Source organism: Tachyglossus aculeatus, unplaced genomic scaffold (genome assembly GCF_015852505.1).
Source record: "Tachyglossus aculeatus isolate mTacAcu1 unplaced genomic scaffold, mTacAcu1.pri scaffold_101_arrow_ctg1, whole genome shotgun sequence".
In the NCBI taxonomy this organism is placed as follows: domain Eukaryota; kingdom Metazoa; phylum Chordata; class Mammalia; order Monotremata; family Tachyglossidae; genus Tachyglossus; species Tachyglossus aculeatus.
The window spans coordinates 2,088,377-2,103,310 of record NW_024044842.1 but is presented as its reverse complement, the minus strand read 5'-3'; the positions used below and the strand labels follow the sequence as shown (position 1 = coordinate 2,103,310).

General features: G+C 43.0%; 11 non-coding genes across 11 annotated transcripts; 5 read left to right on the top strand and 6 right to left on the bottom strand.

The window, feature by feature from the left end:
• Positions 1–1,584: 1,584 nt before the first annotated feature.
• Positions 1,585–1,656, bottom strand: TRNAP-UGG. The gene has a single exon. It is a non-coding gene; the product is annotated as a tRNA-Pro (tRNA).
• A 1,607-nt stretch (positions 1,657–3,263) lies between these two features.
• TRNAQ-CUG lies at positions 3,264–3,335 on the top strand. Its single transcript has one exon. It is a non-coding gene; the product is annotated as a tRNA-Gln (tRNA).
• Positions 3,336–4,290: 955 nt separating this feature from the next.
• Positions 4,291–4,362, top strand: TRNAW-CCA. Its single transcript has one exon. It is a non-coding gene; the product is annotated as a tRNA-Trp (tRNA).
• Positions 4,363–5,699: 1,337 nt separating this feature from the next.
• TRNAG-GCC lies at positions 5,700–5,770 on the top strand. Its single transcript has one exon. It is a non-coding gene; the product is annotated as a tRNA-Gly (tRNA).
• Positions 5,771–6,737: 967 nt separating this feature from the next.
• On the bottom strand, positions 6,738–6,844 carry TRNAL-CAA. Its single transcript has 2 exons — positions 6,807–6,844; positions 6,738–6,783 (listed from the first exon to the last, which is right to left on the bottom strand). It is a non-coding gene; the product is annotated as a tRNA-Leu (tRNA).
• A 967-nt stretch (positions 6,845–7,811) lies between these two features.
• On the top strand, positions 7,812–7,882 carry TRNAG-GCC. Its single transcript has one exon. It is a non-coding gene; the product is annotated as a tRNA-Gly (tRNA).
• A 567-nt stretch (positions 7,883–8,449) lies between these two features.
• Positions 8,450–8,556, bottom strand: TRNAL-CAA. Its single transcript has 2 exons — positions 8,519–8,556; positions 8,450–8,495 (listed from the first exon to the last, which is right to left on the bottom strand). It is a non-coding gene; the product is annotated as a tRNA-Leu (tRNA).
• Positions 8,557–9,190: 634 nt separating this feature from the next.
• TRNAP-CGG lies at positions 9,191–9,262 on the bottom strand. The gene has a single exon. It is a non-coding gene; the product is annotated as a tRNA-Pro (tRNA).
• Positions 9,263–10,288: 1,026 nt separating this feature from the next.
• On the bottom strand, positions 10,289–10,370 carry TRNAS-GCU. Its single transcript has one exon. It is a non-coding gene; the product is annotated as a tRNA-Ser (tRNA).
• A 1,629-nt stretch (positions 10,371–11,999) lies between these two features.
• On the bottom strand, positions 12,000–12,081 carry TRNAL-UAG. Its single transcript has one exon. It is a non-coding gene; the product is annotated as a tRNA-Leu (tRNA).
• Positions 12,082–14,211: 2,130 nt separating this feature from the next.
• TRNAY-GUA lies at positions 14,212–14,300 on the top strand. Its single transcript is given in 2 exon segments — positions 14,212–14,248; positions 14,265–14,300. It is a non-coding gene; the product is annotated as a tRNA-Tyr (tRNA).
• Positions 14,301–14,934: the final 634 nt, after the last annotated feature.

Below are 14,934 nucleotides of genomic sequence, written 5' to 3'. Positions count from 1 at the left end.
CTTTAACTATTTAAGGGTGCTATGAGTGTTTGAACTACCGAATATAAAAATAAAATAATGATAATAATAATGGCATTTATTAAGCGCTTACGATGGGCAAAGCACTGTTCTAAGCGCTGGGGAGGTTACAAGGTGATCAGGTTGTCCCACGTGGGCCTCACAGTCTTCATCCCCATTTTGCAGATGAGGGAACTGAGGCCCAGAGAAGTGAAGTGACTTGCCCAAAGTCACACAGCTGACAAGTAGCGGGACCCATCACCTCTGACTCCAAAGCCCGGGCTCTTTCCATTGAGCCACGCTGCTTCTCATTTTTATGTATATTTGTACATATTTACTACTGCTACCCCCCTTCTAGACTGTGAGCCCGTTGTTGGGTAGGGACCGTCTCTGTATGTTGCCGACTTGTACTTCCCAAGCGCTTAGTACAGTGCTCTGCACACAGGAAGCGCTCAATAAATACGATTGAATGAATGAATACTGGAGTATGCGGCTAGGATGGCCAACATTATTTTATTTGTGTATACATTTTTGTGTATATTTGTACATATTTATTACTCTTATTCGTACATATTTACTATATTTAATTAATGATGTGGATTGAGCTATAACTATTTATTCGGATGGTATTGACACCTGTCTACTTGTTTTGTTGTCTGTCTCCCCCTTCTAGACTGTGAGCCCGTTGTTGGGTAGGGACCGTCTCTATCTGTTGCCCATTTGTACTTTCCAAGCGCTTAGTACAGTGCTCTGCACACAGTCAGCGCTCAATAAATACGGTTGAATGAATGCATAAATAGGGAGGGACGGGTCAGGGCAAACCCGGGGTCGAGATGACTGGATTGAATGATGGTTGAAAGGCAGGGTTTGATTCCTGTGTCCGAGTTGGTTCTGGGGATTTCGGAATGAATGAATAAATGGATCAATCAATCAATCAATTGTATTTATTGAGCGCTTACTGTGTGCAGAGCACTGGACTAAGCGCTTGGGAAGTACAAGTTGGCAACATCTAGAGACAGTCCCTACCTAACAGTGGGCTCACAGTCTAGAAGGGGGAGACAGAGAACAAAACCAAACATATTAACAAAATAAAATAAATAGCATAAATATGTACAAATAAAATAAAGTCATTCATTCATTCAACCATATTTATTGAGCGCTTACTGTGTGCAGAGCACTGTACTAAGCGTTTGGGAAGTACACATTAGCAACATATAGAGACAGTCCCTACCCAACGGTGGGCTCACAGTCTAGAAGGGGGAGACAGAGAACAAAACCAAACATATTAACAAAATAAAATAAATAGAATAGATATGTACAAGTAAAATAAATGAATAAATAAATAGAGTAATAAATATGTACAAACATATGTACATATATGAACTTGAATAATTATTCAACCCTTTCCGAACCAAAACAGTATTCGTGTAAGGAGTAAGGAAGGGTAGATGGCCTTTCCCTCCTGGTCAAAATTTTCTCTTCTTCCTCTATCCTCTATCTCAAAATCATCTTTTCGAATTCCTTTCTTATTTCTCCTCCCTCTTCACCCTCTGGGTGACCTGCATTGAGGAAAAAAGTGATTAAAAAGGGCTCGTCCGGGATTTGAACCCGGGACCTCTCGCACCCAAAGCGAGAATCATACCCCTAGACCAACGAGCCAAGTTGGAAAGCAAAAGAGAAATTTATTCAGGTGAAATGTCCCTGCGGATGACATGTCTCTGGTGCTGTTCTGAGGCTGATAATAATAATGATGATGACGGCATTTATTAAGCGCTTACTATGTGCAAAACACTGTTCTAAGCGCTGGGGAGGTTACGAGGTGATCAGCTTGTCCCACGGGGGCTCACAATCTTAATCCCCATTTTACAGATGAGGGAACTGAGGCACAGAGAAGTTACAAAGTCACACAGCACGCTTACTTCGAAAGCCCTTGTCTCGCTCTGATTACAGAATGATTAACATCAGCTTTATGACCGAAGTTATCTCTGTTCCCTTCAATTTCAAACCGAGATAACTAGGCCAAAGAGAGATTTTTATTTTATTTTATTTTGTTAATACGTTTTGTTTTGTTCTCTGTCTCCCCCTTCTAGACTGTGAGCCCACTGTTGGGTAGGGACCGTCTCTATATGTTGCCAACTTGGACTTCCCAAGCGCTTAGTCCAGTGCTTTGCACACAGTAAGCGCTCAATAAATACGATTGAATGAATGAACGAAAAGGGGGACCACTCAAGGGTTTAAATCCAGTCGTCGCTTCCATCTGGGGCTCGAGTAAAAACTGTGTGAAAAGGAATATTCCTGTGTGAAAAGGAATATTCCTGAAAAGGAAAACAGCTGTGAAAAGGAATATTCCTCTCCTCCTCCCCACCCACCACTTCCCTTCCCCACAGCACTTGTATATATTTGTACAGATTTATCACTCTATTAATTTTAGTTTCATTCATTCATTCAATCGTATTTATTGAGCGCTTACTGTGTGCAGAGCACTGTACTAAGCGCTTGGGAAGTACAAGTCGGCAGCATATAGAGACGGTCCCTACCCAACAGTGGGCTCACAGTCTAGAAGGGGGAGACAGAGAACAAAACATATTAACAAAATAAAATAAATAGAATAAATATGTACAAATAAAATAGAGTAATGAATATGTACAAATATATATATACATAAATACTTGTACATTGTACTTCTCAAGCGCTTAGTACAGTGTTCTGCACACAGTAAGCTCTCGATAAATACGATTGAATGAATATTTACTACTCTGTTTTGTTAATGATGTGCCTATGGCTGCAATTCTATTTATTCTGACGGTTTTGACACCGGTCTACATGCTTTGTTTTGTAGTCTGTCTCCCCCTTCTAGACTGTGAGCCCGTTGTTGGGGCCCGTCTCTATATGTTGCCGACTTGTACTTCCTAAGCGCTTAGTCCAGTGCTCTGCACACAGTAAGCGCTCAATAAATGCGATTGAATAAATGAATGGATGAATGATTATTCCCTGACCGGGAATTAAACCCGATGAAATCGTCGAATCCTAACCACTGGACCACTAGTGATAGCATTTTCTGTACCCACTCATTTCTGCTTTTCAGTTTCTCCTAAAGTTTAGAACAGTGCTTGGCACATAGTAAGCACTTAAATGCCGTTCTTCTTCTTCTTCTTCTTCTTCTTTTATTATTATTATTATTATTATTATTATTATTATTATTATTATTATTATCTTCACACCCTATTTCATTCAGAGATACTACGTTGAGGACTAAAGTCACAGGAGGCCCCATGGTGTAATGGTTAGCACTCTGGACTCTGAATCCAGCGATCCGAGTTCAAATCTCGGTGGGACCTTTAATTTTAAACTTTTTCTTCCTTATTTCCCCATTTGCCTCTTGGACTCCCACTTCTCCCGCGCCTAGAAGTTCCTGACGAGTCACTTTGGTTGTCTGAAGGGTGCAGTTTACATCTGGCGTGAACAAGTCTTTAAACTCTTTTGTCTATGCATACAAATACATTTGTATACATAAACAAATGTAGATGTTTATGTTATATGTTATGTTTATAAACAAATACATATGTATTTATATATGTTTTGTTTATGTTTGTACGTATTTATGACTCTATTTTATGTGTACATATTTATTCTGTTTATTTTATTTTGTTAATAGGTTTTGTTTTGTTGTCTGTCGCCCCCTTCTAAACTGTGAGCCCGCTGTTGGGTAGGGACCGTCTCTGTATGTTGCCAACTTGTACTTCCCAAGCGCTTAATACAGTGCTCTGCACACAGGAAGCGCTCAATAAATACGATTGAATGGATGAATGAATGAACTTTAGACAGCCAGCAAAACAAAATATGTAGGCAGGATTCAGTATTATTGTTATTATTATCATCACACCCCATTTAATTCAGAGATGCTACGTTGAGGGCTAAGGTCAGAGGAGGCCCCATGTGTAATGGTTAACACTCTGGACTCTGAATCCAGCCATCCGAGTTCAAATCACAGTGGGACCTTAAACCTTTCGGCGCTTAGAACAGTGCTTGACACCTTCATTCATTCATTCAATCGTATTTATTGAGCGCTTACTGTGTGCAGAGCTCTGGACTAAGCGCTTGGATGTACAAGTCGGCAACATATAGAGACGGTCCCTACTCAACAATGGGCCCACAGTCTAGAAGCGGGAGACAGGCAACAAAACAAAACATGGAGACAGGTGTCAAAACACATAGTAAGCGCTTTATTATTAGAAAGCTTTGGTCCAGTAAGTAAGCACGACCAATAAGACCCCATAAAGATGCTATCACTGTGGCCTCGTGGCGCAACGGTAGCGCGTCTGACTCCAGATCAGAAGGTTGCGTGTTCAAATCACGTCGGGGTCAGTTTGCCATTTTCTTGCTGCGGGGAAAAATGTCAATAGTGGATGTGGAAGGAGGATAATAATGATGATTATAATACTTTTAGCATTTATTAACCGCTTACTAACGTGCTAATTGCTTGGCTACTTGCAGTTATCACTATCGTGATGTTATCATCATCAATCGTATTTATTGAGCGCTTACTGTGTGCAGAGCACTGTACTAAGCGCTTGGGAAGTACAAATTGGCAACATATAGAGACAGTCCCTACCCAACAGTGGGCTCACAGTCTAAAAGGGGGAGACAGAGAACAAAACCAAACATACTAACAAAATAAAATAAATAGAATAGATATGTATCACAAACCATACCCCTATCTTACCTCCTTCCCTTCCCCACAGTACCAATATATATGTTTGTACATATTTATTACTCTATTTATTTATTTATCTTACTTGTACATATCTATTCTATTTATTTCATTTTGTCAGTATGTTTGGTTTTGTTCTCTGTCTCCCCCTCCTAGACTGTGAGCCCGCTGTTGGGTGGGGACTGTCTCTATGTGTTGCCAACTTGTACTTCCCAAGCGCTTAGTACAGTGCTCTGCGCACAGTAAGCGCTCAATAAATACGATTGATTGATTGATTGATTGATCACAAACCTATCACAAAGTTATCACTATTGATCGACCACACTCTTAAAGGCTAAATGCAGTATTCTGCACAAAGTCGGCGCTCGGTACATAATATTGATTAATGGCTTGATTGATTCCTATCCCCTACAGGAGCTTGTAGAGATCAACCATCTCTCCTCTCAACCTTGTTCATTCATTCATTCATTCATTCAGTTCATTCAATCTATTTATTGAGCGCTTCCTGTGTGCAGAGCACTGGACTAGGCGCTTGGGAAGTCCAAGTTGGCAACATCTAGAGACGGTCCTTACCCAACAACGGGCTCACAGTCTAGAGGGGGGAGACAGACAACAAAACAAAATATGTGGACAGACAACAAAACAAAATATGTGGACAGGTGTCAATCAATCAATCAATCAAGTGAAGAGGTACATCACTCGTACCTCTTTCGGGAGGTGAACGGGCAGATAGCCACCCTCCTACCTTTACTGCTCTGTCTGAACTCAGGTCTCCGAGTCATTTTTCCTATCTGTGTCACCACCTTGGGAAGTGCCATCGAGTCATTCCCGATTCCTAGAGACCCTGTGGACCTATTTCCGCTCAGTAAATACGATTGGCGGATTGATCGTTTAATTGCTTAATTAATTAGCCACATTCTAGTTTTAGTGTCCAGGAGTTCAAATACTGATAGCACCGTTAAATAGGTACAGTGGGCATAAAATAATATGAGCATTGGTGGTTCAGTGGTAGAATTCTCGCCTGCCACGCGGGAGGCCCGGGTTCGATTCCCGGCCAATGCAATATATATTTTGCATTTATAAATAGATATAGATAGGTAGATATAGATGATAGATAGATATAGATAGATAGATACAGATAGATAGATCACCATCTTCCTAACAACAAAGGCAAGAACTCGAAACAGCCAAAGAATGTTGCAAAACGAAACAGGAAAAATACAAACAATACTGATCAGTGAGACGGATAGTCCTGCAGTTTAAAGGTGATTACGCTTAAATGCAGAACACCGGGTTGAGTGGAGTCAAGATGGAATTAAGAATAACATAATGGTGATTTGCATGCACGAAAGCACCTTTGCCCTATTCCTTCCTGTGGGGGTTGAATTTAACCTCTAATATGAAAAAACTAAACCTTTTGTTCTTAGGTCAACAATTTTGTTTAGTGTGATTCAGATTTAAAGTTGCCTTTTAAGCAGAACCAGTATTTTTAAAACCCTACCCAAACCTCACAAATTACTGTAGTTGCAGGGTGGGCCTTCCTCTCAATCTCCCCTCCACTCGGGAACTTGTCCTGATGGAATCCGAATTTTTCCGCAGGGAAAATCAGCAAGACACTAAAGAGTCTCGCGCTAGACAATTATTCTCCCCCCCGTTCAAAGCCTAATTGATTGAAGTCCCATCTGCTCCAAGAGGCCTTCCCTGACTAAGCCCCCCCTCCTTTCCTCTTCTCCCACTCCCTTCTGAATCGCTCTGATTTACTCCCTTTACTCTTCCCCCTCTCCTAGCCCACCAGTACTTATGTACATATGTGTAATTATTTACATTAATGTCTGTCTCCCTTTCCCCTCTAGGTTTTAAACTCACTGTGGGCAGGGGAATGTGTCTGTGAAACCCTAGTTTACTATTAGTAAATTGATAATTATTACTATTGCTATTTACCGTTAGTAAACTAAATAGTTTACTAGCACCAAGGAAGTGGATTCTATTCCTACCACTTGAAGAAAAACCAGCATGTTGAAAAAGGAAGTGTCAGAAGTGGGATTCGAACCCACGCCTCCATTCGGAGACCAGAAGTCCCAACTAAGGGAAGGGTTAACTTGAGTCTGGCGCCTTAGACCACTCGGCCATCCTGACACTGACACGCTCATCTCTTCCTCTCTCAAATATAACCAAACATATTAACAAAATAAAATAAATAGAATAGATATGTACAAGTAAAATAAATCAATAAACAGAGAAATAAATATGTACAAACATATATACATATATACAAGTCGATGTCATTTGTCCCCTTGGAGAAAGGTAAAATTCTGCCACTTTGAGTTGCAAGACAAATGACAACAGGAGGATGTGTGTGTGTGTGTGTGTGTGTGTGTGTGTGTGTGTGTGTGTGTGTGTGTCTGTGTCTGTGAACAGCAATGTTGAATTGGAGAACTGGTAGTCTCCAGAGGCCGAAAATCCCCAGGACCAACTCGGACACAGGAATCAACCCCTGCCTTTCATCCATTCATTCAATCCAGTCTTTTCAACCCTGTGTTTGCCCTGACTCGCCCAGAGTTGAGCTTCCCTCCCTATTCATTCGTTCATTCAATCGTATTTATTGAGCGCTTACTATGTGCAGAGCACTGGACTACGCGCTTGGGAAGTCCAAGTTGGCAACATCTAGAGACGGTCCCTACCCAACAACGGGCTCACAGTCTAGAGGGGGGAGACAGACAACAAAGCAAAATATGTGGACAGACAACAAAACAAAATATGTGCACAGGTGTCAATCAATCAATCAATCAATCAAGTGAAGAGGTACATCACTCGTACCTCTTTCGGGAGGTGAACGGGCAGATAGCCACCTTCCTACCTTTACTGCTCTGTCTGAACTCAGGTCTCCGACTCATTTTTCCTATCTGTGTCACCACTTTGGGAAGTGCCATCGAGTCATTTCCGATTCCTAGAGACTCTGTGGACCTATTTCCGCTCAGTAAATACGACTGGCGGATTGATCGCTTAATTGCTGAATTAATTAGCCACATTCTAGTTTTAGTGTCTAGGAGTTCAAACACTGATATCACCGTTAAATAGTTAAAGTAGGCAAGAAATAATATGAGCATTGGTGGTTCAGTGGTAGAATTCTCGCCTGCCACGCGGGAGGCCCGGGTTCGATTCCCGGCCAATGCAATATATATATTTTGCATTGCAATATATATTATAGATTAGATAGATAGATCTCCCCGCACTTTCAGCCTGGGCCTTCCTCTCGATCTCCCCTCCACTCGGGAACTTGTCCTCATGGAATCCGAACTTTTCCGCAGGGAAAATCAGCAGGACACTAAAGAGTCTACTGCTAGACAATTATTTTCCCCCCGTTCAAAGCCTAATTGACTGAAGTCCCATCTCCTCCAAGAGGCCTTCCCTGACTAAGCCCCCCCTCCTTTCCTCTTCTCCCACTCCCTTCTGAATCGCTCTGACTTACTCCCTTTACTCTTCCCCGTCTCCTAGCCCCCCCAGTATTTATGTACATATCTGTAATTATTTACATTAATGTCTGTCTCCCTTTCCCCTCTAGGTTTTAAACTCATTGTGGGCAGGGGAATGTGTCTGTGGAACCCAAGTTTACTATTAGTAAATTGATTATTATTACTATTACTATGACTAATTACCATTAGTAAACTGAATAGTTTACTAACACCCAGGAAATGGATTCTATTCCTACCACAGGAAAAAAAAGCCTGTTCAAAAAAGTAGTGTCAGAAGTGGGATTCGAACCCACGCCTCCATTCGGAGACCAGAAGCCCCAATTAAGGGAAGGGTTAACTTGAGTCTGGCGCCTTAGACCACTCGGCCATCCTGACACTGACGACATTGTTTCTTCCTCTCGACTGGCAAGAAAATTCCCAAAGTGGGAAAGGTGTGACAAGACCACTGTTCTAAACGCTTACTACTTACAAGCATCACAGCTTTGTAATTCTATGATCCACTTGGCAAATATTTTAATAGGAATTAGTTGGCCCTTGAGTGACCTGCAGAAATATCAGTCGCTGGTTAACAACAACAACAATAATGATAATAGTAGCAATGATAATGATAATAGGTCGGGCCGGAATAATAATAATAATGATGGCATTTATTAAGCACTTACTGTGTGCAAAGCATTGCCCCATGATGGTGAGCAGTGGGGAAACGCTCTTCTGAAAATGAAATGAATCGCACCAAGAGAAAACAATGGGTCGCCCATCTTCACATCACCATTAATTCAGTCAATCGTATTTATTGAGCGCTTACTGGGTGCAGAGCACTGTACTAAGCGCTTGGGAAGTACAAATGGGCAACATATAGATAGAAACGGTCCCTACCCAACAATGGGCTTACAGTCTAGTCTCCTACATTCATTCACCACTGACATTCTTCACTGAAGGGGGCTAGGGGGAAATAGGAAATAAACAAAAGCTGAAACTACTCCCGTCTAATCAAGGGAAGAAAAAGCAAGGGCTCGTCCGGGATTTGAACCCGGGACCTCTCGCACCCGAAGCGAGAATCATACCCCTAGACCAACGAGCCAACACAACTTTGGTTTTCTCCATCCAGGAATTCATGCTCGCTCGGACATCTCCCTTCCCCCGAGAGTCTTCTCCAGACGGGAACACACTCATTCATTCATTGATTTATTCAATCGTATTTATTGAGCGCTTACTGTGTGCAGAACACTGTACTAAGCGCTTGGGAAGTACAAGTTGGCAACATATAGAGACGGTCTCTACCCAACAGCGGGCTCACAGTCTAGAAGGGGGGAGACGGACAACAAAACAAAGCAAGTAGCCAGGCATCAACAGCATCAGCAGAAATAAATAGAATTATAGATATGTAATCATGGATATTTCAGTCTAGAAGGGGCTCACACTCGGGAAATACGCAGCCCCTGTCCCACATAGCGTTCACAGACTTAATTTATTTTACTTGTACATATTTCCTATTCTATTTATTTTGCTATCTATTTTATGCACGTTGAAAGTGCTACAGGTTCTCCCTCCTACTTGGCCTGTGAACTATGTGGGACCGAAACCATATTCAAACTGCTTGGCACATAGTAAGCGCTCAACAAATGTCATCATTATTATCATTGTATCTACTCCAGCCCTTAGAACAGTACTTGTCACAGACTAAGCGCTTAACAGAAATCACAATTATATTTTAAATGCAAGTTCTCCTCTGCGACATTATAGACAGTTTCGAGCAACAAAACTGACATTTGTCTATGAAATGCTCTCTCCTCACCCCGTCTTAATTATTACCGGCGCTTAGAACAGTGTTTTGCACATAGTAAGCGCTTAACAAATACCACCATTATTATTAGACAAACGTGCTTTGCACATAGTAAGCGCTTAACAAACACCATCATTATTAGTAGACAAACGTGACTTTGGGACACGTGTGGTGGGATTGTGTGACTGATCCCGCTTAGAACAGTGCTTTGCACATAGTAAGCGCTTAACAAATACCATCATTATTAGTAGACAAACGTGACTTTGGGACACGTGTGGTGGGATTGTGTGACTGACCCTAAGTAGAAAGAAAATGAAACAGCCACGACGAGGGTGGGATTCGAACCCACGCGTGCAGAGCACAATGGATTAGCAGTCCATCGCCTTAACCACTCGGCCACCTCGTCCCAGGCTGAATTTTTGTTTTCCCTCCTGCATCTCGAGAAGGAAAACGTAATTGCAATTCCAAAAGATTTGTCCTTACGGGGAGACTTTTGGGGGCAGGTTGTCCAGGGGCCTTGCCCATCCCATCCCCTGCTGCTTCCGTGGGGAGAGACGGGGAGGGCCGGGCTGGGCCTCAAAACACCCAAACCTTCTTGGACAGAGACTCCCAGAGATACAATCCCATCTCCCAGTCCCTTCTGCCTCTCCTCGTCTCTCCCAATCAAGCGCATCCCTCCTCCTGTCAGGAAGATGTTTTGGTTTCCCTCTCCCCCACTGGAAAGCAAGAATCCTGTCTACTAATTCCATTTCCCAGCGCTCAGAACAGTGCTTTGTGCATAGTAAGCGCTCAATAAATGCCATTATTATTATTTCCCCTTGTGCTCCGCGCCCAATAGATGCTCAATAGACCACTCAATCAAGCTTATTTGTAAAAAGTGGTTACAGTGTGCAGAGCACTCTAAGACGTGCTTGGGAGAGGACAATATAAGAGTTGGCACACTTTCCCTGACCAAAACGAGCGTACAGCCTAGAAGGGAAGACAGTCAAAAATAAATTAAGAAATTAGGGATGTGTGAATTCGTGCTGGAAGGCTGAGGGAGGGAAGAATTAAGAGGGCACATCCACAAAGGCGACACCGAAAGGAGTGGGAAGAGAGGAAATGAGGATGGAGTCTGGAAATGCCTCTTGGAGGGGACGGACTTTTAATAAGTCTTTGAAGGTGGGGAGAGTGATCGTCTGCCGGATATGAAGAGAAGTAGCTTGGCTCAGTGGAAAAAAGCCCGGGCTTTGGAGGCGGAGGTCATGGGTTCAAATGCCGGCCTCGCCCATTGTCAACTGTGTGACTTTGGGCAAGTCACTTCACTTCTCTGGGCCTCAGTGACCTCATCTGTAAAATGGGGATGAAGCCTGTGAGCCCCACGGGGGACAACCTGCTCACCTTGTATCCTCCCCAGCCCTTAGAACAGTGCTTTGCACATAGAAAGCACTTAACAAATACCAAAATTATTATTATTATTATTTATGTTGCCAACTTGTACTTCCCAAGAGCTTAGTACAGTGCTCTGCACACAGTAAGCACTCAATAAATACGATTGATTGATTGATTGAAGAGGGAGGGCGATCCAGGCCAGAGGCAGGACGTGGGCGAGAGGGAGCTGGCGGGATAGATGAAACTGAGGGACAGGGAAGAACTTGACATTAAATGAGGGAAGAGAGCAGACTGGGCTGTACTAGGAATTCAGGGAGTCAAGATGGGAGAGAGCAAAGAGATTGAGTACTTTAAAGCCTCTGATAAAGAGTTTGATGAATTAATCAAGCCGATTGATTCATAAGCATGATCTTGGTCACATCTCCTCTCTGTGCTCTGCACACAATAAACGCCTGTTTACTTGTATTGACGTCTGTCTCCCCCTCTCTAGACTGTTAGCCCTCTGTGGACAGGGATTGCCTCTCTTTTTTACTGTATTGTACTTTCCCAACGCTTCGTACAGTGCTCTGCGCAGAGTAAGCGCTCCATAAGTACGATTGAATGAATGACTGTCGTGTGTCCAGTAGCATGGCATAATTCAAAGAGATTTTGAAAAGGGAAAGGCTGGCAGCGGTGGGATTCGAACCCACGCCTCCAGAGAGACTGGAGCCTAAATCCAGCGCCTTAGACCGCTCGGCCACGCTACCACAACCCTCCTTGTTTTCTGACTATTATCAGAGGGAGATGTGATTTCGGATGTGAGACCCACTTAGGACAACCTGATCAATCAATCAATCAACCAATCAATCGTATTTATTGAGCGCTTACTGTGTGCAGAGCACTGGACTAAGCGCTTGGGAAGTACAAGTTGGCAACATAGACAGTCCCTACCCAACAGTGGGCTCACAGTCTAAAAGATAATAGTAATGGCATTTATTAAGCGCTTCCTTTGTGCAAAGCACTGTTCTAAGCGCTGGGAAAGTTACAAGGTGATCAGGTTGTCCCACGTGGGGCTCACAGTCTTAATCCCCATTTTCCAGATGAGGGAACTGAAGCCCAGAGAAGTGAAGTGACTTGCCCAAAGTCACACAGCTGACAATTGGCGGAGTCGGAATTTGAACCCATGACCTCTGCTTCCAAAGCCCGAGCTCTTTTCTTTGTATTCATTCAATTCATTCAATCGTATTTATTGAGCGCTTACTGTGTGCAGAGCACGGTACTAAGCGCTTGGGAAGTCCAAGTTGGCAACATCTAGAGACGGTCCCTACCCAACAATCAATCAATTATCAATCAATCGTATTTATTGAGCGCTTACTGTGTGCAGAGCACGGTACTAAGCGCTTGGGAAGTACAAGTTGGCAACATCTAGAGACGGTCCCTACCCAACAGTGGGCTCACAGTCTAGAAGGGGGAGACAGACAACAAAACAAAGCATATTAACATAATAAAATAAATAGAATAAATATGTACAAGTAAAATAAATCAATAAATGGAGTAATAAATACGTACAAACATATATACAGGTGCTGTGGGGAAGGGAAGGAGGTAAGGCGGGGAGGATGGAGACGGGGAGGAGGGGGAGAGGACGGAGAGGAAGGCCTCCTTTGTATCCTCCCCAGCGCTTAGAACAGTGCTTTGCACATAGTAAGCGCTTAAACAAATGCCACTATTGTTATTATTATTGTTGTTGTTGTTATTACGGACTTTGAAAATGTGGACAGCCCTTGGCTGGGGTAAATGTTCCAAAGACAGAAACTCTTCTCCTGTACAATCCACATTTCCCCCCTCAGAGGGATTCTAATCAATCAATCAATCAATCAATCAATCGTATTTATTGAGGGCTTACTGTGTGCAGAGCACTGTACTAAGCGCTTGGGAAGTACAACTGTGAGGGCCCCTCAACGATCCCAATCCCCTCGGATGCCAGAGTTCCACACCCGTGTGGTGGCTGAGTGGGCTTGGGAGTCAGAGGTCTTGGGTTCTAATTCCGACCCTGCCACTTGTCAGCTGTGTGACTTTGGGCAAGTCACTTAACTTCTCTGGGCCCCAGTTACCTCATGTGGAAAATGGGGATGAAGACTGTGAGCCCCATGTGGGACAACCTGATTACCTTGTACCCCCCCTCAGCGCTTAGAACAGTGCTTGGTGCGTAGTAAGCGCTTAGCAAATGCCATCATCATTATTATTAGTATTATTCTTATGAAATTTCCCTCTCTTCCTCCCAACCCCAACCCGGATTTCTCCTGGTCCTGGGACATTTCCAGCGGATCGTGTGCTCCAGTAGTTTCCCGAAAGGGTCTGGGAGAACCTCTAGGGATTCTCTATTGACAATAATAATAATGACGGTATTTGTTAAGCGCTTACTATGTGCAAAGCACTGTGATAACCTGTGGAAACCCCGGCTACATCTCCCCGGGGAACCCTCTGTCCGCAGGCCTGCGCTAGAAAGAGAGATTAGAAGTGGGGCTACTGGGGAAAACTTCTTTGGGACCTCTGGGATAATAATAATAATAATAGTAATAACAACAATAATAATAATATTTGTTAAGCGCTTACTATGTGCAAAGCACTGTTCTAAGCGCTGGTGGGATACAAGGGTTGATGCCTGTCTGTTTTATTTTGTTGTCTGTCTTCCCCTTTCTAGACTGTGAGCCCGTTGTTGGGTAGGGATTGTCTCTCTCTGTTGCCTAATTGTATTTTCCAAGCGCTTAGTGCAGGGCTCTGCACAAAGTAATTGCTCAATAAATAGGATTGAACGAAGATATTCCGTTATGACAGCCAAGAGGGGGAAAGTTTATCTTTTGATGAAGACTGGACTAAATAAAGTCTCATCCGAGCCTTCGATAGCTCAGGTGGTAGAGCGGAGGACTGTAGAGCTGAATAATTAGTCATCCTTAGGTCGCTGGTTCGAATCCGGCTCGAAGGACTCGTCTTTTTACTCTTTCCTTCGAGGGTTAATAAGGATATTATATATATCCTTATATATTATATTATATCCCATATATAGTATATATCATAATAAGTATATAAGGATGATGACATAAGTTTGAAATGCCAAGACCTTCTGAAGTATTCAATCAACAGGTCAGGGCAGTCAGTCAGTAAATCGTATTTATTGAGCGCTTACCATATCATCATCAATCGTATTCATTGAGCGCTTACTATGTGCAGAGCACTGTACTAAGCGCTTGGGAAGTACAAATTGGCAACATATAGAGACAGTCCCTACCCAACAGTGGGCTCACAGTCTAAAAGGGGGAGACAGAGAACAAAACCAAACATACTAACAAAATAAAATAAATAGAATAGATATGTACAAATTAAATAAATAAATAGCGTACGTGCTAAGCGCTTGGGAAGTACAATAGAACAATAGGCACATTCCCTCCCCTCAATGAGTTTAAAGTCTAGAGATGGAAATCAAGAAGGAAAGGACACACTACTTGGACAGGAATCCAGGAAAGAGCTTTGGACGTCTACAAAGCTCTATTTATCCCAAGAGTCAACGGCCAAAACAGACTCCAGCTCCAACTCTAGATCCGGGAGCCACGGGTGGGTCT